This window comes from Stegodyphus dumicola, chromosome 4, assembly GCF_044657685.1.
Source record: "Stegodyphus dumicola isolate Sdum_Otavi_A_Nest chromosome 4, ASM4465768v1".
Taxonomy (NCBI): domain Eukaryota; kingdom Metazoa; phylum Arthropoda; class Arachnida; order Araneae; family Eresidae; genus Stegodyphus; species Stegodyphus dumicola.
The window spans coordinates 201,417,631-201,442,936 of NC_140771.1; positions in this window are offsets into that span (position 1 = coordinate 201,417,631).

Consider the following 25,306-nt stretch of genomic DNA (forward strand, 5'->3'; position numbering starts at 1 on the left):
CAGATAAATAATCCAGACATATCGCGTACCAGCTCAATTACCTTCAGACATCCATCAAACATTGCCTCAGAAACCTGCAAGATATTTTAATGTTAATAATAATAAGTATTCTAATTGGAATGTAAGTTCCTTATAAAGGAATAAGATAGTGATAGTTACAAGTACTTTATGCACGACTGCTTTCTTATGTTCTTACTATAACTGTATTCTCCGGAAATTAACTTATTAATAATAATTTTCCCGATTTTGGGACCGCAAAATTAGTTAAAAAAGGGAGAATAATACGAGAAGAAATATGGTAAGTGCCTTAATTTGCTTTATCATTAACAACTCTGAAAAAAATGCCGACATCGATTGAAATGATTATTGGAATGCAGGTAACAAAATAGCATTTCCTTGTATCTCAGTATGTTTTTAAAATAATATTGTAATGCTATAAATTTTACTGAAATTGAATCGAAAATGTAACATAATGGAAGAATCCAGCATTCCCGGAAATATTCGGAAACTAAGAGGAGGGGGAGGAATAGCTAACATTGTTAATGGCTTGACAATGTAAACACACTAATACCTACATATCGAAACAACACGTTAAGAGGTCAGAAATTTCTTAGAATAGTAAAAAAGCAAATACATAAAAATACTACCTTTGAGCTTTAATTTTCAGGATAAAAATTCAATATAATGAACAAAATAAACAAATGGCAAAGAAAAGGTGAAGTGCAGCATAATTATTTTGTACTTTATCCTCAATTCAGCGCACTTTTTATGATATGTAGGTCACAGCGCTCACTTTTTCGTCATTAATTTAAGTCAAAGGACTGAACTTTAAATGACAGTAGCTGGGAAAGAATACGAAATGACCACCTGGAATGATGGAAAAGTGCCAGCACCTCACAGCAAAACATTTTCTCCCTTCTGTGATGTTTCGGATTCTCCATTTTGAGTAGAGGTATTCAAACGTATTTTTTATCGCAAAACTGAACGTGATCGTTGAAGCAAAAGGGAGAGAGATTGCATTGTTTGAGCAATCTGTAGTGTTGGGATTTAAGACTGAAAAGATCCAGTATCTATCTGCCTCTTTATTTTTATCTGCCTATTGATCAGTATGTATGTGTAAGAGGATATATATATATATATGGTAAGAATCTTCATATGTTAATGTGCGGAGGGGAAAACATAAACTAGAATACAGAACTTTCACTTAAATTTGTAGGACTCGTTTTAGATAATGGTTTAATGAATATGAGATAGTTTGACATTTCTTTACTTACAAACAGAATACTTGGTTAAATATGCGTGTACGATAAACCTGAATAATTATTTGGTTTCTGTGATCTTCTTTCATTGTTTATTTTGAATTACAATTAAAATGCTATATTTAAGTATTACCTCAAGTATGAAATAATTAGTAGATTTCAAAAATATTAAAAAAGATCTTGTGTTTAAAAGCTCTTTGTACTGTGTGAGTTTCATATTTAGTATTTACAAGGAAAGTAATTAAATATTCTAAATTTATATTTAGACTGTAAAGTGCTTTTAGTGCTCTAAAGTGCTAGTTAATTTACAAAAGCCTAAATATCTGACTAAAATCTCAATATAACAAACAAATTATTACTTTTCTATTTAACAACATAAATATTAATGGGTAAGCATTGAATTAGTGTTATATAACTTGTACCCAGTACATTGAAGAGCATTAAGAAAATAAAGAAAATAGCTTTCAATACGGACCATTGCGGAAATTTTATATTTTGTTCTTGAGAAATTTTCAATGAATGTAATTGCATTTAATTTTATAAATAAAAAGTAGAAAAAGCATATTTTCTTACGCAGGAGTAACATGTATATATGGATGCATATATACTTGTGTATATATATATATATATATGTAAAATGTTATGAAAATAATTTACATCTACACATATGAAATGATAAAAAAATCAATTAAAATCTTTTCTTAGGCACAAATTTAACAAGTTCTTACAGTAGTAGGTACAATTATATATAACTTAAAGATTGCATGAAAAATATAACTTAATTTGAGTGGCTAAAATACACTCTTTTGCAAAAAATCGAAGCACCAAGAAGGACTTTGGCAATCGTGACGAAATTTGGTATGCAAAAACATCTTGATCGAACATGCAAATGATCAAAGTTTCAAGGCAAATGAACAGGAATTGCGATCATAGCGCACATTTCCAGTACGCAATTCGCAAAGTATAAAACCAGTAACAGACGCTTTAATTTTTTTTTCCGCGACTGTAATTCCGTAAAGAAGCTTCTAAAGATGCCATTACGACGATATCGAAGACATTACAGCCCATTAAACGACTTCGAACGTGATCGCACTGTAGGGTTGCGTGAAGCTGGGTGGGCATACCGAGCAATAGGCCGCCACCTGCACTGCTGTGCAAAGAAGTTGACAGCAATGGTTGCTACAAGAAAATTGCCGACGAAACGAAGGCTCTGGAAGGCCATAGAGCAGAAATGCGAGGCAAGATAGGATGATTGTTCGCCAGGCTCGAACCGCTCCAACGGTAGCACTGTCGACTATTCAACGCACTACAGCCACATCTATACCTCCCGGGGTACCGTTCACCACCTCACGGCTCTTGTCTGAGGCGGGGTTACACTCACAGAGGCCTTTAAGACGTTTGCCTTTGACCCCCACAACATCGGCAGAATCGTCTGTAGTGGTGTCGCAGCCAATCATTATGGATCAAGGATCAAGGAAGTGCAATTTACGGAGTTCATAGGCAATTACGCCTTTACCTCCACATCTTCAAAGGAAATTAAATCATCCGAAAGAGGGTATTGTCAAATAAGGTAAAAATTTTGATAAGCCGGATGACTTGGAGTAAGTGCCTTCGCACTGAGTCAAAAAAAGGCAAAAAACTCAGAAGGTCTTAATTTTGCGCCGAAAAAGGGCCAGAATAATTTAGATAGGGGCAGCCAGAAAAATTTTGACTAGAAAAATAAAAGGTGAAGTTTCCTTGAACCTTGATAATCATTTTCTTTGCATACGTCAGATGAAGGACACGCAGGGGAATTCCGATGCGCGTTCTTCGAGGTGGGAGGGAGGGGGGAACCTGCTTACAGGTCGAAAAAGTAGTTCTGTCAGTGATCAGCTGGGAGGGACAATCATTATGACTGCCTTCAGACTGGTATCGTATAGTGTTCAGCGATGAATCCCATGACCACCGTGTTCGTGTCTGTAGAGGACGGGGTAGCGGTCCCAATCAGCGTAAGGCATACAGCCATAACCCCTGTTGTGATGGTATGGGGCTCTATTTCTTATGACAGCAGGTAATCTTTAGTCATCCTCCGTACATCTTTAACAGCTCAACGATATGCTGATACCATCCTGTGGCCGGTTGCATTACCCTTTTCTTAACGGTTCGACCAACTACTAATTTAAATACTCAATGGGTGATTGTAAGACGCGATCAGGTACTATGCCCTTTATTTTTTAATCATTTATTATCTGTGTATGAGCTATACACATATTCGATTTCATCAAAAACAACCACTTCCTTCATGGTGCTCCTATTTTTTGCAAAAGAGTGTATTTACGTCATGACGCTGTATAATGAAATTTACTAAGCTTTAGTTTATGCACTCACTTTGTAATCGGAATCTACAGATGTTTAAATAGTTATTTCGAGCTTAATTAGCTTATTCAAATCTATTCTCATATGATTAAAATTAAAGCTTAGAGATAGTAGAGAAGTTGCTCTATAGACAACAATGCAATTTAAATTTCCAAATGCCCCGCTATTAAATCTACATTTTACATCAGGCAAAACATGAATGTTTATAGAAATATGAATTCAGATTTACTTTTTATAGTTAAAATTTTAAATTTTGCATTTAATTTAATCAATTTTATACTTAGGCTAAAATAGCATCTCCGCTATTTCTAACTAGTTTTAATGAATTTGGTAACTTTTAACAAATTTCAATGCCAGTTCTACACACAGAACAAATGAGTTCGTTTAAAATATGGCTTTACAAGACTATACGTAGAATCTTTGATCTAATCTTTGTAGTATTACGACACGCGATGTAAATAGGTTTCGTCAAATATCGTTGTTTTATACAAATCCTTTTTATCTTCAGCGGAAATGATTCACTAATTCATTAAAAAATCTTATATACGAAGTTATCATATCTTTTCAAAAAGTCTTGTACATGAAATTTTAGTAAATAAAACTAACCTTACTCATATTAACTTCATATAAACTGGGTCTCATTCATTTAGATTTTTATGAATTATGAGTCTTTGTGAATAAAGTTGAGGTTGCTTTTATTTAAATGAGAATTTTCTAGCTCAGAGAAGAAGCGAAGGAATGTGTTATTGGAACACAAATTGAATACGTTTTCTAAAATGTTAAAATGCGGAAAGGCTTACACGTATTAATGAAAAAAACATAAATTTATTTTAAAATTTCAAAGCATTTTTAGGAAAGCCAAAAATTTGAAAATATGAGGATAATGGTTTTAGTTTGGTTTATTGAGATTACGGCAGGAGGGATGCCTTCTTCGAAGGATTTTCTAAGGGAAACTGGCTCGTGTACACGTTACACATTGCGAAAATCAAGAAATGCCCATACACCCAGCCCGTTCGCGGCATTCGAACCAGTGTGCAGCGACTTTACCCCTCGGCCGCTGATGGGCTTGAGGATAATTACTGAAACATTTTATTTATCTAATAAAGTTTGGAATAAATTATTATTTCACCTGAATTGTAGTTCCGTCACTACCCTTCAGTTTCAAATCATGAAGCTTTGAAACCTCTTTTCATAATCATCATGAAATTCTGAGACTTTATATATCTATGTATTTATTTATGTGTGTATGTATTTATATATCTATGTATCGATTTTCTTCCCTGCATTTGTTTTTCTAATTAGTCACATTTTTTTATTACACGAGCGGCTTTTGCCGGCTAGGGGGATCGGGGCTGTGCCTTTATAATAATAATAATAATAATATATCTATGGCTATTTTCTTGACGTTAAATGGAAAGATGATAGATTTAAAATTTGAACCAAAAATAATGGTATTGATGGGTTCTTATGTGAAGTATTGATGGGTTGTTATGTGAACAGAGTAGGAGCTACCAGAAAGAGAAAAAAAATGCAATGAAATCTTAATTAAAATATGATTGGTGTAAGTTAATAACGACTGAAATGTCTATATTTTAAATTTTTTAACAATAAAAGTACCTAAACACTTATGTTTGCATAACGTTTTTTAAGCTTGTAAATTTCCCTGTTTTCTTTAAATTTGGCAGGCGGACAGGAAATAAGCAGCATATAAATGCCAGAATTGGATTCATCAGTGTTATGCTTGAAAGAAACATTCAAACAGTAAGAAGAAGGGGGAGAGTTTTTAAATACAGAATCGTTTCAGTGAATCGGTAAAATCAGAGCTATTCGAGAATACTTAAAAAGACAGTACATGTAAGTATATTACCGAAACATTGCATATTTAAATTCCTTGCATCTCAATCGGCAGGGATTTAAAATTTCGATATTTAATAAGAAAATAAATTGGAATTATCTAATATCTCTGAATTTAAAAATATATATTAGTGAAGCTTCGTTTTCCTAGTCTGTTTTCTTTCACTTCAAGAAAGCTTGGAAGAACTTCCAACAAAGCTTGAAAATATTTATGAAGATATCGGGGATATAATTAAGGAAAAAGAATGGACTTAATGACGTTAAAAATAGATTTCATATTAATGGAAACGTTGGTGTGATAAATACTCTGATTCTCGAACTATACACTTAAAATTCTTCAAAGAGTTCTAAACTCAAAAAGGAGAAACGCCCAGTTATAATAAAAACTACATGTGAATACCTATATGCTAATAAAATTATAAAAATAACTAGAATACTAAATAATAACTTTAATTTACAATTCCATTTTCCTGGTTGGAATATATGGACAAAAACTGAAAATGAAACATTCTAAACGCCACTGAACAATTCTTTGTGAAGCCGCTCTCGCAGATATAAATAATGTCTATCAGTGTTTAATAAATTGTGATTAAGTAATTTTTCATGTATAGTTACATACAGGGGTTGGACAAAAATATGGAAACACCTTTAAAAAAACATGTTTCTTTGCTTAATATGGTGTAGGAAACCCGTTGGCATCCAAAACAGCTTGCAGTCTTCTCGGAATTGATAAATACAGTTCCTGTATGTTTGCCAAGGGAATATTATACCATTCTTCCTGCAAAACGGTGGCAAGTTCAGATAACGATGTTGGCGGTGGATAACGAGAACGCACTTTCCGTTCCAATGTAGACCACAAAGGTTCGATAATATTCAGGTCTGGTGACTGTGGTGGGCAAGGGAGATGGGACAACTCATCCTCGTGCTCAGAAAACCAGTCCTGGACAATGTGAGCTGTGTGAACAGAGGATGTGTCGTCTCGGAAGACACCATCACCATCGGGGAACAAAGTTTGTACCATGGGATGAACTTGATCGGCCAAAATGTTCACATAAGTCTTGGCAGTCATGTGCCCTGACACAGTTATCATGGGGCTAGCAGAGAACCACGATATGGCTGCCCAAACCATAACAGAATCCCCGCCATGTTTCACTCTTGGCAACAAGCAGTCTGTATTATAGGGCTTGAGATGGCGTTCTCCAGACGTAAAGTCGGCCAGAAGTGGGAAACAATGTGAAAGAAGACTCGTCAGACCATATTACTCGCTTCCACTCCTCTATAGTTCAGGCTTTATGACTTAAACACCACTTTTTCCTGTTACGGGCATTAGCATCACTGATGACTGGCTTCTCAATTGCAGCACGGCCAGCAATTCCCTGTTTATGAAGCTCCCTTCTAATTGTTTTGGTACTCACAGGGTTCGGTAACACAACATTCATTTCAGCAGTAACTTTGCAGCTGTGGTCTTCTTATTTTTCGTCACAATTGCCCTTAACGATCGTCTGTCACGATCACTCAGGACACACTTTCGTCCGCGCTGTGATTTAGCAGATGATGTTTTTCCGCTTTTCAAATATGCGGAATAAATCTTCGATACAGGACCTCTTGAAACACTAAACATCTCGGCTACCTTGCTTACGGAAGCACCTACCATACGTGCTCCAACAATTTGCCGACGTTCGAAGTTTGTTAACTCTGACATAATGCAACGACAACATCACATAACAGTACTCCGACAACAACTGAATTGTTTAGCACATTTACGAAGTTGTATAGGTGGCGTCAGTAGTGAAAAACGCCAGCGCCACCTACATATTTCATTAAAATCAATCTTTCTTTTCAAGCATGCATTTCACAAGGTGTTTCCATATTTTTGTCCATCCACTGTATTTCATTTCATTATTAACACCTCATTTTTGTCGCTTTTTTCCCAAAGAGTTTTTCAACTACTTGAATGTGATTCCCATTTACTATTATCAGTCCTTTTATATGATTAGACACTTTAATGAAAAATGTTCGACTTTGATGTAGAACTTCATCATGTGACGAGGAGAAGATTTAGTAACATTCTTGGTCAAATATATTCCTGCTGCTCACTCACCGTCTTGATCTGATTTAACAAATAAGTCATAAGAAAAGGCTTAATACTTGTTACAGATTCAAAGTAATTTTACGTATTATTAATAAAACGGGAGTTTTACATATGCATTATCGATGAAGGTGTTCTAAAATTTTAATTCAACATTAGAACTGGAGGAAAAAAAGAAGCGTCTGTAAGTTCATTTCCTAAACCTAGGATCACCGAAGGCATGAGTATTAAAAGAATTTTCACTACACTACTGTTTGTGAAAAATACAACACATGAAGAAATTGTCGGAAATGAATGAAATATATGAAGCATATTACTAATAATGGTACAAATAAACGATAAAATATACAAGATAAAAAAAAAAAAAAAAAAAAAAAAAAAAAAAAAAAAAACGAGTGTCGAAACTTAGTACTTTGTGCGTCCGCCACGCTGAACGATGAGAGCCTGTAAACGTCCTGGCATTGAATAATTCATGTTCTGAACGTAATCCTGTGGAATGGCATTCCGCATGACTTCGATTTCACGTCAAAGTTCAGTCTTAGTGTACACCCAACTGCACGAGCGGGTCGCCGACTGATGAAATCCAAAACATACTTACCCAGCGACATATCCAAAGAATAAGCAGGCCATGGAAGGAGCGAAACCTGTTGTGCCTAAAGAAGGCTTGTGCAGTCTGGGAAACATGCGCACGGACATTATTCTGTTGAAATAAAACACAGAAAAAAAACTGCTTCGAAGCTTCGGTCACCAGATGGGGTGTTCTTTGTTTACATTCAGAAGCTCGCTTGGCAGTGTTCTGATAGTATTTCGACACACGACAGTTCCATACAAATCGAAAAAGGGGCACTTTCGCATGAAAGAAACATTCATAGTGTGATGGATAATAGCAATAGTTTAGTGACATTGACGCAAAAAATAACATCTTGGTTATTTTTCGATAACTAACAACAGCGATTTTGATTATGAATTTGTTTTATATAATTCTAAGCTGTTGAACTACAAAAATATAAGTTTTACCAAAAATGTTATGCTTAAAGAATGAAAAACACCTTACGGTACCTTTAAAATTGTATACGTCTTTCGATACCCTTGATAGAGTATTCGCTACTTTTATTTTATGTTTCAAATGCCAAAATGTTTTAAATAAAATAAATTTTTTTCACATCCGTATATTATTGTAAACATGTACCTTTTAAATTTTTTTAGAGGAGAGGCTTTACTGTTGCTCATTTTAAATTCATCATTTTAATTTTATATATCTGAAAAATAATCCCTTTGGGCTTACACGTTTTACCTATTTCGGTTAATTAAAAATAAAATATAGTGAATGCACAGAAATTAAAGATTTGCACATGCCGGAAATAAAAAATATGAAATATGTCTGGGTATTTATACATGTGCTTGCAAAAAGCATGTATATGCCTTTAACAAAATACATAAATATTCCTTAAATTATTTATAACTGTATTTGAAATGAAGAATTTATTCATTTATAAACAATTGTGAAGAAATCTAATTATGAAATGTATCTAATTTATAATGATTATAAAATTTATCTAAATATATAATAACCTTAACATTGAATTGTAAACATAAATTGAAATCCTGTTGACAAATGCGTTATAAAACTATTTAAGCAAAAATTGTTCGTACTAGAAAGCAATCTGTTAAAAGACATTGTAAAGCAAATGCTATCAGATACGCACTTAAGAAAGTAATAAAGAGTTTTGGAATATGTATTGTTGAAATTAATGGTAAAAAAAAAAATCTGATAAGTATAATTAAAAGAATTATTCCCCTTATTTTTTATAATATATTATTTAAAATGAACCGAATAGAGCATTAATTATAAATTGACCCCTTATTTAAAATGAACCGAATAGAGCATTAATTATAAATTGACTTATATTTTTCGATTTAAAAAGTGCCTTAGAAGCCAAAAAATCATGTCATATTTAAGAAAGTATTTTAGGAAGAAGCTCTATAAATAGAAAAGAAATAATGCATAATTTTAATATTAATAATACAATAAACTGTGATCTTTATTTTTGTCCCTTAACCGAATAAAATCGAATTACCTTAATTTTTTTTTCTAATGTAATTAACGAAAACTTGTGAATATATTTCATTCAAATTAAACCATTCTGAGAAAACTGTTCTGAAAAGTATAACATTTAATTCCGTTCAGAATGAAATGTTGTTTAAAAATATGTTGTTTTCATATACTTAGGACTCCGAAGTGTTGTAGAAAAAGAAAATATATACATTTATATGTATATTTACGATGTAATTACAAAATATTTACATCCGATCGCGTCAAAACCCATTGAACTCAATGGTAAATGACCCAATGTTTTGGTCACCACGTAGGGATCGCCAGTGCTTCAGAGCAGGGTACGGAAGAAACCTGTTTAGAGCTGCTCCATCTTACTTCCTACCTCCATGCTTCGAAGAATGGGGTGGGCCTCCGGCTCCACAATTTCCCTTACGTCGCGATCACTGTTGAGGTTGTCCGCAGTCTGCGCTAGATGGGATCGAAAATTATACCCAATAGTTCCTCAAATCATGATGCCAGCCATTTGTGCTGTATGACGCTGGATAACACATTGTGGGAACAGATGTTCCACTGTAATATCTCTGCGTACTCTTCCATCATTGTGCTCCAGTCTGTAGTGAGATTCATCGGAAAAAAACAACTTTTTACCACAAAGCCCTTATCACACTTTGTTGCTGTGCCCATTAAACTCGGAGAAGTATGTGGTTGCTAGACAACACGATAACTGTAGCCTTGTTCCAACGTTGTGCTAACGCGTGAGGGGACGCTGTATCGTCTTCGTCAGGGCCATGTGGATGAGGTGTCTGTTGTATCGTACCATTGTGCTGTAGAGTATATCATTGCCAGGATTTCGCCTTGTTTGGTTCTCCTCTGTCTATTTCTTCCAAACACGTATCACTGTTTTGGCATTACGGTGCTTGCGGGCTACTATTGTTCGATACGAAAGTCCGACCTCGGCTTCTAATTTCACCGACTTCTAATTTCAGTTTACTCGGAGAATTTCGAATTTGTGAACAATTACGTGAACATAATTTTATAATCTGAAGCGTAATAAAATGTTTATAAATGCACTTAAAATTTATCATAATGTTAAAATAAAGAAAATTATATAATTCAACGTAACACGAAATGAAAAACAAAAATAAATAATTTAAATAGCCAACAGTAAATACAAACATATCCTTGTATTAGCTTGCAATATATTAATGTTTAACTGAGAGAAGTTTATTAAACATATATGTCCAAATTATTCAAATTTACTTAAATCTCCATGCATAATGCGGAACAAACAGTTCTTTTTTTTCTGCGGTTTAATATATGTTTATTCAGAAACTCGATTTACGAAGAAGATACATTTTATCTCTTTATTATTTGAAATATATTTTTAATTTTATCGTTTATAAAAGCATTATACACTTTGATCTGGACTTTAACAAATTCCATACAAAACATTTAAAAAATTTTTAAGCATACATGCATTTTTTATTTCAAATAAAACGGTTGTTAGCTGAAGGGTCATGCTGTTTCAAAGAGTAAACACGACTACTTAGTCTGAAAGTAAAATAAAACTGCTGTTGCTTTTAATTATATATCACCGCAAAACTAAATTTTGAGCACTATTTCGTAAAAATATAAATGTCATAAAAATATCATTGAGGGAATCGTGTATCTTCCCTTCGCCAGTAGAGCAATACATTTTACAGTACTGATTCGTTCAACTGACATAGATATGGTGCTTGTACGTGAACTTTGCAAATTGCACTTAATCGCATTCGTGTATGGTGATAACGAATATTTAGGATCAAATTGTAAGAACTAAAACTTTCATTTATTTCAAGTAGAGAAAGAGAGAGAAGTGGAAATTTACATTAGACAGAGTAAAATATAAATCGCTCAAAATGTTAGAGTTCAAATTTTCGAAATTTTCATTTTGTTAAAATTATTTAGTCTCTCAAAACAGAAATAAAAATTTGACTCCCAAATAAAAAAAAAATTAAAAGTAACATTTTCAGAAATTAATTAAGAATCAAAAATCTAGGAGACATTATTAATGGTGCGCTTAGTTTTTACTCTCTGTTTATTTTAATTTTGAATTAAAATTAGAGTTGTTGAGTTTAACCGCAGTTTAATTATATCATACCTTTCAAACTACCATTTCGTTTTTACTGTACTGCATTTTTTAAAAATGAGATGTCTTAGATTAAAAAGAACGTTTTCCTTAAAAATATCCTACTAGAACCTACTATCGAATAACTTTTGTCAACTAAATTGTTGAATGTGTTATCAGAAATGTCACTGAATAGTTACTCAGGAATTGTTTAAATTATTAAATCCTTGAATAGCTTTTTTAACTCAATAATTTACATAATTTACAATAGCTTAATAATTTACATGTATATTTTTTGCAAAAGCAGACTTTGAGCTATTATTTCTTTGGAAACTTTGTTTAAGAATTCTGATTAGATAAAATTTGTTTTTTAATTTAGAAAGTGGTCAGTTTTATTTAAAGCACGATATCTCGTGATACAGTAAAACAATCTTAAAATGTAGGGTAATTATTCTGTGTTTTATTACAATTTAGATTTTAGTTAAATGCTATTCTATGCTTTTAGACTTGTGCCGCAATATTCTCACATGTCAACGGAAAATTTTAAAAAAATGAAATTTAAAAGCATTGCAGCATAATTTAAAAACAACACGCGATTAATCTTAACTAATTGGCTAATCTTAACTACTGGAACATTCGTCATGTCACCGTCACACACTGTGTCTTATCGAAATTTCGTTCCTCCTGCTGTAGGAAAAAGCTAAAGTTAAGTTAGTAGCATACCACTGTTAAATACTTTGAGCTAACCAGGTGATCAGTTTGGAATTCAAAAATTTTTTATAAATAATTGAATCTCAGCAAATAGACTATCTTGTTGAGTCTCAGCTCACTCGTCTGACGAAAAAAAAAAAAAAAAAAAAAAGATATTTATTTAACGTAACGAGAAGTACAGGATTACATCTGTCGTTGACCTTGGTTGCCTTATAGGTGAAATTATGACTACCGTCCAAATTTTGAAAGATAATTTCTTGGGCTAAGGGTTCCAAGTATTTCCATTCCCTCTTCCCATATAATTAAGCCACTTGAGAGTTTTGTTGTATTTTAAAAGACCTGGTGCCACAGTTAAGCTTCGGTTCATGACGTAGCAGTATGGCGTCACAATATTCAACCCTGCTGGCAACTGTGATGCCTGTAGTACGTTGAACAACCATCTTTACATTGATTATATCACTTGATTTGTCATTTACGTAATATGTTTGGTTCACAACAACAGCTAACCGACCCTAGATCATCCTCGGCTGTAGCAAGTGAAATTTATCAGATGTCCGTATGTTACTGTATCCAGCTGAGTACTCAGATATTGAAAATATGCCTTGAAGTCTGTGGAATTGCATATGCAAGGAATGAAAATAAAATAAAAATTTAGGAATACGTTCCGATAAGTTTGTTGTTTTGTATCTGTTTATTTGATTTCTTATTGAGATAAATTAATTTTTTTCCACAACATTTGCTTTTAACTGCGAAGCAAAAAATGTCCTTTACACAGTTTCTCTCTCAATGTAAATCCTCTAATGATATTTTGCGTTTATAAAAATAGTTTTATTGAACAGTAAACTGTATTTCTTATATAGTTAAATGTGAAAACACGTTTAATTAATATACTGTTAATCTTAAACGATGATGGTTTTAAACGGTTTAATTAATATTATAGTTTTAAGAATTAATTATGAACTAATTAAGAATATTAACTATGACGATTTAAAATGGCTTTTGTAACGTACGCTGACTGAAAAAGATTATTTTTCTAATCATTAAATAGTTGAAATTTCAAAGATATGGCACATTTAATACTTGTTTTCATCATTTTCTGAAGAAATGATAATAGAAGGCCATAAAACACTATTTTATTGAATACTGCAAATAATCAGAAATAAAAAGAAACATTTCGTTCATTTAAGTATAATGTTAAGTAAAAACCAGAATACGATGTTAAGAATAAATGAGGAAGTTGCAATTTAATGCTCTGTAGAACTACGTAATAACAAATATATAAGATCCAAATATGTACTTTCTGCTACTGGCCCACGTCATGTTTTGGCATTTCAGTTTCCCATATATAGAAGAGCGAACTTTAGTAAGTATATAAAGAGAAAGTCTCTGCAGAATGGCAAACATATAAGAGGAAAATAGTTCAATTTCCATTCTATACATTACTTCCTCTTAAAGCAAGAAAATACTGAAACAAGAAAATCCGAAAAAAAGGGGGGAAAAAGTCTAACTCCCGAAAGACTGTTTTATATCTTTAGAAGAGGCGCTGCATTTCCAGAGAATATATTTTTCGCTATGAGTTTCTCCATTTAGAAACTGGAAAAGTGAAGTGTGGGGTAGGAACGTTTTGTTTTGGCTTTCGTTTTCATTCTTGTTTGCTTCATTTTTGAAATAAACACGGGGGAGAAAGTAAACAGTAGAAATAAAAAGCAATAAAACACAAAACTTCCCTTTTTAGGGAATGATTTCGTATGGTATAAAAGATTTCACTTCGATTTTTTATGCGTGGTCTTTTTATCCCTTATAAACTAAGGAAAATGCTTTTAAGGGAATCAGGGACAGATTGCTGGGAAAACCGCACTCGATAGAGTTACTTGCCCAATGCATTTTTTGAGGGGAAGATAGGAGATGGAGTGTGGTTTTAAACGTCGCTGGACTTCACTAAAATGCAGCTGACTTAGATCTCACGAGATATCGGTTTCGCTTTTGTGGCTTCAAGATGTGCGGTGGCAAAAATATTGAAGATAAAGGTGTAAAATTGGAGTGCTTTGGAGAGTAGCACTTACGTTATATTTGGCACAAATGAGGTACTTGAGGAAATAGATTTTAGATTTCCTTAAAGAGAACAGATGGAAATGCACTGCACTTTTCTTGAATTTATTCCAGTTACGTTTCTAGATGAGGATCATTTGACTTCAATGCTTGTAAGCTTTTCTACATCCTATTAATCTTTATTTTTAAAGTAAAACACTTTATCGGAAGCATTTTATTATTTGAAATAGGTAACACTTCATAAATCAACCTGCTCAATGGTATTTTAAGAAATATTGTTGTATATCACTACGGAAGGAATATAAAATGTATATGCCTACTCAGTATTAAAATAGGGAATTAAGAAATAAAATAAAGTGAATTCAGAAAGAATTGTATTGATTTGGTTAATGTTTGCTGTTGAAACGTAAACCAGGCTTTGTGTATTATAATAAACTTCAATTTATACGATAAATATTCATGATCATAATATGATTTAAAGAAACTATATTTGCATTTTATACCATGATTTGATTTGCAATGTTTGGCATCGTTCGAATGAATAATTTATATATGCTTTTTCGAAAGAGTTTATTGATATAGTATTAGCTATTATTGTTCTCACTTAGAATAGAAAATCCTGCCTTGATAGTAAACTGATGTAAAACCGTAGAAAACAAGAATAAGCGCAAACAATAGTTGCAAACTTTCAAATAGTATTCTTGCATGTTATTACAACAAGATGTATGTTACTGTTTCCACTCTGCAAATAAAATAGTAACAATGTATGTAATTTGTCAAAATAGGAAGCTTTACTAAATCATACCTCGAGTGATTCAGAAAGTAAGAATAAAGATACTCCAATAAAAAATTACCTCCTAACATCAGAACTGCTATCTTGACACAATTAATGGAAGTACTAGCTTCACCTGCAACAGATGGATCCATAAACGGCCAGAGAAAATAGTATTAAATTTAAAATACGTTAGCTTTGCTTCTAAATTGAATCCATTCAGAGTAAGAAATTATTGTGAATATTTTTCTAAGAAAACGATCTAAGAAACATATTACTTATGATACATAAGAGAAGATATGAGATATACCTAAAAAGAAAGTAGTGTTGACAATCAAAGCAATATTCATTCAGTCAAGTAAGTCAGTAAATAAGTGTAATATGTAATTGAAAAAATCGTTGATGTAAAATAAACTAATGATTTTATGTCGAAATACAGGTACTCTTACATGCGTATATAGGTACTCTTATATAAGTACTATTGCATAAGTGTATAGATATTCTTAAGTACTTAAACAAATATACTCATTGAAATGGTTTTATGCAAAAGTAAGTTTATATAATCTTTACAGTCGTTAATAGAGCTATAGACATGTTTCTACTAGTGCAAAGAAGAGAACCAAATGTATTTATTTTTACCACATCCAAAGAACGAACCTTTTGAATTTGATTTTAACTGATGATGATATTTGATTTTAGCTAACAGGAAATATGCAATCCATTTTAAGATAAAAACGAAGTTTTCGTCTGATTAATTTACTAAATAAGATTTTGAATCTTTATTTCTATATTTTATGACATAGAATATTGGTGATAGGTAGCACACATAGGACATACATAGAATTCTGAATCTTTAATTTTTAGGTTAAATTTATGTATTCTAATAAAGTTAAACATTTCTCATTTCAAAAGGATCTCTAATCTCTAAAATTTTATTCTTATTTTTAAATGTGTACGCAGGGTTTTCGTATTAAAATCAGCTAACCATTTTGATGGCATATTTTACATATACAGATTGAAACGATGCATCAGCTTTTAAATACCAAACTGGTTGATTGCGGATAAATATGTTATAATTTTAAAGAAATAAGTTGCTTTGAGATATCTTATAAACTGAAAGTTTGGCCTAAATTGTATGAATAAATGGTATACGAATAAATAAATAAAACTTTAATCATTTAAGTAAACTGCTATGATAAATTATGCTCAGACCTCTGAATTAAAGAAAGTTTTGTGAGTTCTAAAACGGATGTACAAAAAGCACCTGAATAGGTACTAATGAGCAACTTATTTCAGTGTTGTAAAATATAAAATACGTTGAAACAGAAAGACAGAATATTTTGGTTTCTTGTGTATTTAGTTTCACGTACGTAAACATGTAACATTCACAACAATATGAATGCCGTAACATATCGTTCTTTTTTCAATTTTATAAATATGCACTTTTTTCAATTCGAATTTAGTATACTAGTATATGAAGAAAGAACTGAGACAAAAACCGTATACTTAGGAAATCAAGCAGAATGTTTATAAACGGAATGAGATTGTGCAACACGCAATTTGAATAAAATATTTTTTAAATTTAAGCAATAATCTAACCCCATACTAAAGAAGGTACTTATGTTAATATTTATGATCTTAAAAACTTTATATATAATTTATAAATTCTTTCTCCAGCAGACAGTGGATCTTAAAACTTGTGCTTCAGACAGGATCACCAGCTCATCTTCTTGATCACGATATGTTATGGCATGTTATGTTTACCTTTAGAGCTGTATTAAAGACGATCTACTTGTGATCCCGTTTAACCATAAGCCACCTAGGACCAAACTGATATGGCCGCTGAACAGTGATATTCATTTCCGATAGACGGGCAAGCTTCTGCATGTGTGTTTTCGTAATTTAAGCTATGCAACGTAAATATGAGGCAAATTACCATTAGCAAGTTCTTCAAATACCCCTCACCTTAAGCAGATATTTTTAATCCGTAATAAACAACTTCGTAATCATACACTCAGGATTGTCACTTTAGTAACGATCAATAACCAACGTATTCTGAAGTTAGTATAGATAACAATTTGATCACTGCTTAGGCCTTGTTTATGTCATTAAAGGAGGTCAAGTAGAAGGAGTGCGACAGATTTCTTTCCGTATCATGTTTAATTCATCTCTATGTGCTTGTAAATTCAAAAGATAAAACCGTATAAGTTAAATCACTCTTAATATTCATATGCTAGAAAAAAAATTGTATTCTATTGTGGTATAAAGAAGATTTGTTTAAAATTCCTGTCAATATGCTTTCAAATTAAGCAAATATATTATTCATTTTGCCTAATTTGCATCCCTTTTGCCTTTTCCAATCATTTCTGTAGTGAACTAGAATTACATTTCCAAGCTTTATGAGTAAAAAATGTGATAAAATGAGGAAAACTGAAAGCTGCTACGTGGGCATGGAAAACATTCTCGCTTATCATAACCCTTTAGTTTCCTTCTATTAATTAGTTTCACTGTGTTAACGTTAATCTTTGGTGAAGTATATTTAACTCTCGCTACTGAAAAGGAATGATACTTCTATATCCGGCTTTTCTAAGCATGTTTAAAAAAGTTACTTATTAGTCACAAGTATGGTTGTAGGTGAATAAATATGTGTGTACCACTGCGAAACGAAGCGAACCGTTATTTTCTCTTTTAAGCACATTTTTCAAGCGACTCATAGATAATAATTTTTGAGCCGTGGATGTCTTACTTTGCAGGAAAAGGAAACGGCTCTTAAGCACTCGTACCACTATCATTCTTGTGACGTTGTGTTCGATGAAGGCATAATCCAGCTCCATACTATCTTGTGATTGATGACAGAAGGGAAAAACTGTAGTTCCAGAAGGGTCTTCCCATACTCTTCTCCGAATTCAATTCTCTCTATTTCCCCAGGAGTCCTTTGTTCCTGTGTGGAAAGCGTTCCTCGAAACTTTATAAAGGAACAACTTTGTTATGGCAGAAAACCAAGGGAACGTAAAAATGCAGAGGATAATTATTTCCGTTGATTCTCCAGCGAGAAACTGCAAAGAAAGGATTTCTTTTACCTCGCTCAGGATTTTAAATAGGTGCAATTTTTGTTCTCTTACCTATTCAGAGTTTGTAAAAGTTTCTTGGAAAATGTTTCATTTTTAATGTGTTAGAAAGGTATCCCAATTTAGAAAAGGAACATTTTCATCGCTGGTTATCTTGAAAAAATATAATGAGCTGAAACTTGGTGAAAAGAGATAAATTTAAAATTTCGCAATTTAGTATGAAAGATGCATATTTCCAATTATTAGAAGAATGTTATAATTAATAGCGAACAGTACAATAAAGTAAATACTTGTTTCAATTAACTACTCATAAGATCGAATTTCTCAAATTCGAAAATTCGGAAAAAATATTTGTTCTAAAAGTAATAAAGAGTTCTTTACACCCTTTCTCTGAACTTTGTCGTACTTAAGGATAATTCCTTACACAGTCTTTTAATGTTTAGTTAGTTTATACTCGCCAAGAATACTAGAAGTTATAAGGCATTCTGTGAAATAGGCATGTTAAGTTTAATTTCACTGAATTTAAGTTATATGGGAACTTTACAATGATGTAGTGTGCGTGAGGGTGCGTTAGCTGATAATTAGGAAATTCTTCGTTTTTTATCCTATAGTAGTATATTGATAACATTCTTGGTATTTGTCCTGATTTATATACAGCTTTGTGAAATAGTCGCAATGTTCACTACGCTTAGGCATGAATTTGAATCTTTTCATTTAATAGTCATTTCATTCAATGCATTATTGTATTGTTTCTTGTTAACGAGTTTAAAAATTCAACGATACGAGAAAGAAATTAGCAAAAGACTCAATGATAATCTGATCACTGTAAAATTTCTAAATGAATGTCTGTCGAAGGTAGTTTCGATTGATAATGTCTGTTGTTCTGTGTTTTATATTTGCCTTTCATTCATTCTAACAGAGTGTATTAGAAAACTATATGAAGTTAACATAATGCCTTTGAATAAAGTATCTATTCTAGAAACAAATTCGCTAAAACTTACAGATTAGTTACCTAAAGTAACTCATCCATATCTCATCTACGTGAAACACAGCTGGCGGCTAAGTATATGAAAATACATGCTTAATTTCATCGCTTTGGCAAGATTTCCATTAATAAAGCACTGAATATGCTGTGTATATCTCTAGTACCAGTCTCTACAGCCACAGCTTAGGAATCTGTTGTTGTAAGAAGAATTATATTTGTAATAATCAGTATTCCGTACCCGAAATAACTAACAAAATACAAACAAAATATTAGTTAAAAATATTTTAAACCACGTTTTTCTTAAAATTATATTTTGTTAAAAACGAAATATTATTTCAATTTTTAATTGTTTAAATAGACATGGAATTACTTTAAAACAAGTACTTGAAAATATTCAGTGAACGTTCTCCTGTCAGCCATGAAGCATTGAGTCTAAGAATAAATATATTCGGGTAATTTTACAATAGCCTAAGTAGGCACACCTGGCTGGTTGCTATTTCTTCTGGAGAGCACTAACAAGTTTTTTAATTTTCTTTTGCTTTGATTAACATATTCTACAAACTTAAACATGCAGCAAACATTAACTACATAATATCAGAAAAGTTATTCTTGACATTCTTTGAAGCATTAAATGAGCAATTTCATTATGTATCCGCAGCATTCTTATGACGCATAACTGAGCATTAGTGTTCATGTAATGTGCTTGTAATCGAATGGTTGCCCCAGCTGCTTTCGGCTGCTCTACGTTTTCACAAACATGCTCTTTTATTTTGTACTCGGATAAAACATTTTGCGTGAATGCTAATTTATTTTTGATGGTAGTTTTAGCTAATAATTAAAAAAATCACAATACGAATAAATTAAATAGACTGATCTGAAGTGTAAACTTATGTGCAAATATTAAAAACTATCTCCAGAAACTAAATTTGATAGGTTTTCCCTCACATGTAACGGGATTAGCAAATAAGTGCTAGTGTGGTATTTTAGATGTTCTTAATATAAACGCTGCTAAAAATAAGTTTTAGTTCAGATCATCAGTCATACTTATTGCCAACTAATTACTCGAAATAAAGACTCAACGTACATGTGCACTTGATACAGAATGGCTGTGGTTGTGAGAATTCAGAATTTTCACAATTGAATACGTCATTTATTGAAACGTACATATTTAATATTTTAGTATGAATTGGAAAAATTGTTTTCCGAATTTTGTGTCTGAAAGTTTCTGTCGCTTTTGTGGGGTTAATTATTTAATAGCTCCTGTTCCCATTCCTGTCCTGTGAATCTTTAATTAACATATGATTTGATAACAGCTTCAAAAGAGGTATTATTTTAATCCTTAAACTAGGTGATGGTAAATAAAAGCTGATCCATTAAGTACAAGAAAGAAGTTGCAGAGATCTCCAGAGCTATAATCTTACAACTTCCTGCACAGAGAAGTTAGGTCTTCTATTAGTACAAAAATGATCAGAGTACAATAACTTGCGGGAAATCGGGACTTAGTTGAAAAATTAATGTAATAAATCACTTATAGCTGTAATGTTAATACACTATAACTGGTTACTGAGACAGAGAGATTTCATTTCAAAAATTATGTTCTTAAACAAGAGGAATTAGTGCTTAAACCCGGGCTACAATTACAGTTTGGGAGCTTTATGACGATGTTGTGAAAGAAGACCCCGCGATTTTATTTAAATAAATGTAAATTTTTGTGCCTGAATAAATAAATAACTGCATATTCTTTTTATATATATATAAGAATATATAAGATATATATATATATATATAATATATATTCTTATATATATTTTTAATTTTTATACATTCGTTTATTTATTTTTTATTTATATTTACGTTTATTTATTTGCATATATTTATTAATTTTATTTATGTTACTTTTTCTGTATTTATTTTATTTTTTTAATTTATATTTTTATTTTTTCCCTTAATTTATTTAATTTTTTTATTATATTAAGTCATTGTAAAATTTATTCAGCAAATTTCTTTTTATTATATTAAGTACCAACTTACAACTCTGAATTATATGTAGCATATGAATGCAAACTGTCTTTGATTTGAAATACTGCTACTGTATGCACTGTCTGATTTTATTAAAAAATATGTACAGTCCTACCCTAGTAGTGGAGACGCCTATATTGTACTTTATCTCCTTCTGCTTGGTATACACTTTAGGTCAAAATCCTGCTTAGTGGTGTGAAATAAATAAATAAATATATATATATCAATGGATGATGATCGTTGCAAATGAATAAATATTAATTCTTTGTTGTTCATGCCAAAGTAAGAAAATTTCCGAAAATGAGCCTTACTTCGGCTTTTAAAATAAATTTATATAACACTCTTTCTTATGGTTCGGAAAACATTGCAAAATTTCAGTATATAAATAAAATGTTCGTGGTTCCATTCTTAATCATCATTCCTGATTTAATGTTCTCAGTGATAAAATTTTATAAGATCAAATACAAATTCCATATTCGCATTCAACGACTGAAGGAATAGAAGTTACGTATATATTTTAAGTTTTCATATAATATTTAGGAACATATTACCGACGATTGTAAATTAATATCATTGAAAGAAATGCTTAAGCATTATAAGACAGTTTTCCGAAGCGATTCGTAGATAAATGCATTTAATGCAATTTACTTACATTTATTTTTATATCTGTTTACATGCATATCAGCATTAAGTACTTAGATAATGATATCTGCAGAAAAGCATTTAATGTGTAAAACCTCTTTCTATGTTTTGGAAAAGTATTTTAAACGATATATTTTTAAATCGTTAGTCCTTTTCGATAACCGTTTTATTGTTAATGAATTATTGGTGATCGTATTTTCACAACTTAAAAATTTTAATGAAAGCCTACCTGACAGCAAGCTAACTAGATTAATATTAAGCAAAAAAACAAATTAAAACAAACAAGAAAAGGTTCTTTACTGTTTTTCATCCAGTGTTTGAATATAAAATTATGTTTTTCGTAACATTTCAGACGATATTACATACTGTTAAACTTCATAAAGCGTGGGCAAACGTTTCAGTTCATAAGCTTCATAAAGCTCACGAGCTTCATAAAGGATGTGAAAAAATTTTAAAAACTCTCCCATTGCATATAGTTGCCCAAATTCACCAATAAATTTCTCAAATATATTGCACACCAATAATGACTTTGGGTTAATTGTGCTAAGCGCAATTAACCAGCCATAATTGTTGTGTAATATATTCTTTATTGTTGTTTAATATATTTATTTAGTACTTTCATAACGATATATTTATTAACGTTTTTATTCTCAGTATTTTTTAGGTATTATTCGTAATCCATCTCTTTTCATACCTTTCAATAAATGTTTTTTCTTTCCCTTTTTCCCCCTGCGAACGTGGCCCATTCGACAGGGCAAATATGTTCAGAGGGAAATCCTCGTCTTCCAACTTTCCCACCAGAAAGATTCCATTTGACACAAGATACATATCCTCCAGCCTATCCATCAAACATCTTCATTCGTCAGACTCATACACCACTGATGCTGATGTAAGACTATCCCCTTTTTTCGAAGCTTTTTCTTCAACTCCTTTACTCCTCTCCCTCGATACGCTTTTAACACTCTACCGGTTCTTTCCACTCTGTTAGAGCAGTGTGAATCTTTTCTGGGAGGGCTCAGTTTGCTTCATTCTAGGCTCCACGTACATCCTATTGACATCTTTAAAACATGGGGCTCATTGTAGTTTTATCTTTATTTTTTACGCGTGTTTGTTTCCTTTCTACGATGGCCGATTTTTGTCTAGCATTTTTTGAAGACGCAGACTTGCAGTTCGCCACTTCAATTTATTTACTTACTTGTTTTCGAATTTTATTTCTCTAACCTAGGAAGTTGAAAGAATTTTATTTAATCTTTCATGAGGTTGTAACTATAATATTTCTTAAGCTTTGTTTGCTGTTCCTTGTGATAAAATATTTCAGATAAGTTTTCTACCATAAAACTACTTAAGATAGAAGTACTTATTAATTTGATTTATCAGAAGTCTAAGTTTGAAACTGTATTCTTTAATAAGAAATGCTGATGCAGATGAAGAAAGAAACTGCAATATCCGTGCAGGGGATAAAATAGATGACATATCATATTTTTATTTATTAAATAATAAGGGTTTAAATACCAAACAATTTTTTAACTCGGCGCTTTAATATAATAAATACTGAAAGGTCTATGTCGTTTTTTATCCCTTGCTTTGTTTCCTATCTTGCTTAACCTCTTTCTGTTATGCAGTGTAGTGTTATGTTTAAATAAAAATGAAGGACTTTATGTTGCCTTGATTGAAATAAATTGCCCATTCTGACAAAGCAAAGTTTTCTTTGCGAAAGGTAAATAATAACATTGTTTCAACTATTTGAAAAGGAATAATGAGACACTTAAAAAGAACTCATAATTTTCTTAATTAAGAATAAATGCTTAAATATGTGAATAAATAGTGTTATAAAAACTCTTTTTTATACTTTATTTGTTCAAATTGTGTATTATTCTAAATAGGATATGAAGTCGTTATGATAAATCATAAAACTTACTTTGAATATTACAAATCCGAAGTATGTTTTTAATCTGAAGTGAAGTAAGTGCCGGGACATTAGTATTCTGTAATACATTATATCACAATTGTAGTTAATTGGTAAGTTACAACTAAGTAAGCATTTTTACCGCCATAACTGCTGAACATCTGAAAGAATTGTCTTAAAGAATGGATCTAATGACAAATTAATGTTCATTGTTAAATTCATATTTTTTTTTTTTTTTATAATAGAACAATTTCTCGGGTAAAATCTTACCCTAGAGAGAGCGTCCAGGTGGTGTACAGGGGAATGTTTCCACTGGTTTTCTTTTAGGTGTTAAAAAGAAAATAAAGTACCTTCCCAGACCATCAGACAGAAGTCAAACCATTCGGGCAATGGCACTCTTTTCTGTGATGTATCTAGATTTAATTTTGTAGATAGACAGGGCTGTCATCTTCGCCCATGGCATATTTTGAATAGACTCCATCATAGACACGACAACAACAAAAAGAATAATTAGAATAATTACAATATTCCTTTAATTATTAATATCGAAATTGTATTTCGCACTGTGAATCACTGAGAATTACCGATTTTTATGGACTTCTTCGAATATTTCATGAGCTTTGTGAAATATCTGGGATTTATCAAGGATGTCATAAATTTATGTACATTTAATAACTTTTGGCTTAAACATTCCTAATGGACTATAACGTGGGCATCGTAATAGCAAATAGCGATATAAAAGCTTCAGAATAGAATTACTGAAAATATCTGGAATTAATTTGGAATAGTTACAGTGACTGTGAACTCTGATAACCGGTATTTAAACTGGATTTTTCAATGTGAAACTTTAGGATTTTTATGTTTATTACAGATTTTTCGATTATACCATAGCTGGACGTTAGTGATACGTTTTGGATCTAATATGGGCGATGTGAATATAATCAAGTTTACGATAAATATCAAATCCAGTTTGGACTTTAAATTCCTAGTGGCCTAACGAAGCACGTTGTAACAATCATTAGGGATATAATCAGTTTAATAGTTTTTTGTTACATTTAAATTTAATTATAGTGTCGGATACTGCATGATGTATTATATTTGTTATTAACATTTTATAGTGTAAGAGCGTAGAGTTCATTTTAAAGCTGAACACTGCCGATTATAATAAAATAATTCAGTTAACTTTTGCACACGATTATATGTTCGTATACTAAGAAAATTTAAAATAATATTTTTTTCAATTCATGTGTCGTTAACATAACATAATCTTTTGCAGCAGTTAATACTTATGATTCCTGTTACATCTTTTCAATATTCTAAGAATAATATTTTAAACTCTGTATACAGTATATTTCGTAAGAAATTATATAAACTCTGATTTTTCGATAAATGCCAGTAGTTTCCTCTACCTTGTGAGCAGAAATGCAAAATGTG